A 2646-nucleotide genomic window follows, 5' to 3' on the forward strand; every position below is an offset into this window, starting at 1 on the left:
GGTAATGACAAAAAAATAAATTATTAAAAACGTATTATAATGAATATGCAAAGATGACATATAGTGTTGTACGCTTATGAGGATTATTACAATTTGGCAGAGTATAGATTTGTGTCCTCTTAGTGAAGTATGACTACCGAAATAGTAGTACATGAACTATTTGTCATAGCTAGGTCTGAACATTAGGATTTCCACAGATTTTCTCGAAATGGATAGAACAGTACAAAACCCGAGGCATAGGGCATGAAGATTTAATTTACGTAGTTGACAAAATCAACCTATAAGATATAGGAGAAAGAAGCATGGTCCTTTCTGGAACAAAGTTCTTGTCAAGATTCTAAAGATTTCTTATATTGCATTAGATATGTATAATATACGTATATAATGAATGACACACGTATGCAGAGAACATGATTAATTAGTTGTTCCTAGTTCGATCAAACTTTCATTAAGAAAAGTATATATTAGGCCTAAAAGTTGCAGGTTTCCACCTGAAATATACATATAGAGAAATATTCTTTCATATATCTAAGATGAAGTTTTCACAAAAGCGGTACATTCCTCAGATTACAGCTAGTAGTTGGCAAAAAATTCAGTGGCTGCCATGGCCTTTCCCCATTTTGTCTGTTCCCCACAAAGGAAATAATATTTTCAAGTACTGTAGGTTTATCACTTCATTTTATCCCCAATAAAATGGCTGTAAAGCTCTAATGGTACAAAGACAAAACAGTGATTAGGCACATACTCCAATTCGGAAAATAATCAATAGCAGGGAATTGATGAGTTTCTGTTACAATGATCTGAATAAATTTCCAATAGTCACCTCATATTTTGTACCAACAACCCTGATCTCTGATGAAGCATCCCCTTGTAGCCGTAACCCCACAACAAAGTGTGCCTGACCCAAGTAAATCCATCCTTATATCCACATAGAATATGAAGTCGGTAACTCCACATGCCGAATAAAAAAGGTAAAGAATAGGATCCATGCACTTCTGATATATTCTTTTTATAGAGCTTAAAATTCATCTTGTAGCTGTCATGGTTTTGCCTAGCAACCTAATACATGAGAAAGGAAATGTTGTGGTGTAAACCCATAGTTTGACGATGTGATGAATGTACCTTTCATAAAAAAAGTGCAGTTAAAATGCAAAGACTACAGTAGAAAGTAAAGAAACAGTTCAGTTCTTTCTAATTGGTAAGAAATTGTGTAGCTAATCACTATGTTGAAATTCAAAGACAATCAAGAAAAGTTGGTGGGTTGAAAGCCATACGACATTCGCATTATCTCGTGATGTTCAGGACATAGTACACAGATTTATCCGCTGGAGGAAGCATTCTCAGCCGAAAAATAAATGCTATTTAGTGTGGTTACCAAGTTCTGTCATCAACGAAAGGCGAGGATGCCAATAGTAAGCACTCTATGATTTCTGTACAAATTATGTAATGGAAGCGTTTTTTTATGACTTCAGCAGAAGTACTATGATATTTCTACACATTATGCAATGGACGGGAAGCAATTTTCAACCAAAGAAGAAAACACATTGAATACCTTAGTGGATTATTAGATGCTATCGTATTTCTCTTCAATGTAGTAACAATTGAACTCCAGAAGTAATTCACTTGTGTGTAGGAAGTTGATCCTGCAAGGCATGAGATGTATTCAATATAAAGGAAAAATTTATCTGAACATAAGGTACATTTGATACTTGGAAGTGGAACTACCCCTCTACAATATGCTACAAATAGGCATACTTCTAATTTCAGTCATTTACTGAACAACATTTTCAAATGCTCTGTACACAGAATGATTATGATCAACTTCAGTTATAAAGATCACATAATTTGAACTAACACTATGAAATTTAGAAATCATCTTAAGGGCTTGAACTTACTCGACGGCAAAAAATCTGTGCGCTGGCCCGTAACATATATATACATAGCAGCCAACTGTTGCAGATCGCTCCTCTCTAGTGAAGTACCTAAATAAAAAAATCTCAGCTAAAAAACAAACAGTAGAGACCTTTTGGAAATAGGAAGCAAACAAACCGAAGGATACTCTTTGGAAAATTTTAATGATTAGGACAACTGTTGCATATATCATACTGCACTAAATTATTAAGATAAGTAGAGTTCTACTTCATCTTCCTGGTGGAATGCGAACAACATAAAAACTTATGGTGAAATAACTTATTTGTAGATGAGAGGGTAGAGTTAGAAGAAAGACACAATTTGAAACTTAAAATTGTGTTATACTTCGACTGTCCAGGTGCAATTAGTATGCAGTTTAGTTGCAAACCGTACCTCATACAACTAAAGCGCCAGTGCTGGTTGAAAATATGAATGTCCTTAGTGAATACAAATGCAGTTTTGAAACACAGTACATGAAAGACTTAACAAATTCGTTAGGAAAAGTCTTCTATATGAATTCAACTATTGGCAACTTAACAATTCATCAAACACTTCCAACGCATTGTAAAATAGAAAGAAATAATTCAGATTCAGACTCGCGGAGGAAAGGCCATGCAAAGAGAAAAGACGTTGTTTGCTGGACAGAGTTCCATAACACCAGTTCGATCTCACCATTGTCCACCGATACGCCTAGGTCCGGCCACTTGCAGGACATGTGTGTGCTGCTTGTCTCAC

The 2646-nt window shown here is 35.3% G+C and overlaps 1 long non-coding RNA gene across 2 annotated transcripts; it reads right to left on the reverse strand.

Annotated features, from left to right (window-relative positions):
• Window positions 1-641: 641 nt before the first annotated feature.
• Window positions 642-2180, reverse strand: LOC123184550 (uncharacterized). Of its 2 annotated transcripts, none has more exons than XR_006492990.1 (3): window positions 1896-2180; window positions 1553-1643; window positions 642-1059 (listed from the first exon to the last, which is right to left on the reverse strand). It is a non-coding gene; the product is annotated as an uncharacterized lncRNA (long non-coding RNA). The 2 variants fall into 2 exon arrangements; XR_006492991.1 differs by having other exon boundaries at window positions 642-898; window positions 1896-2128.
• Window positions 2181-2646: the final 466 nt, after the last annotated feature.

Source organism: Triticum aestivum, chromosome 2A, assembly GCF_018294505.1.
Source record: "Triticum aestivum cultivar Chinese Spring chromosome 2A, IWGSC CS RefSeq v2.1, whole genome shotgun sequence".
Classification (NCBI taxonomy): domain Eukaryota; kingdom Viridiplantae; phylum Streptophyta; class Magnoliopsida; order Poales; family Poaceae; genus Triticum; species Triticum aestivum.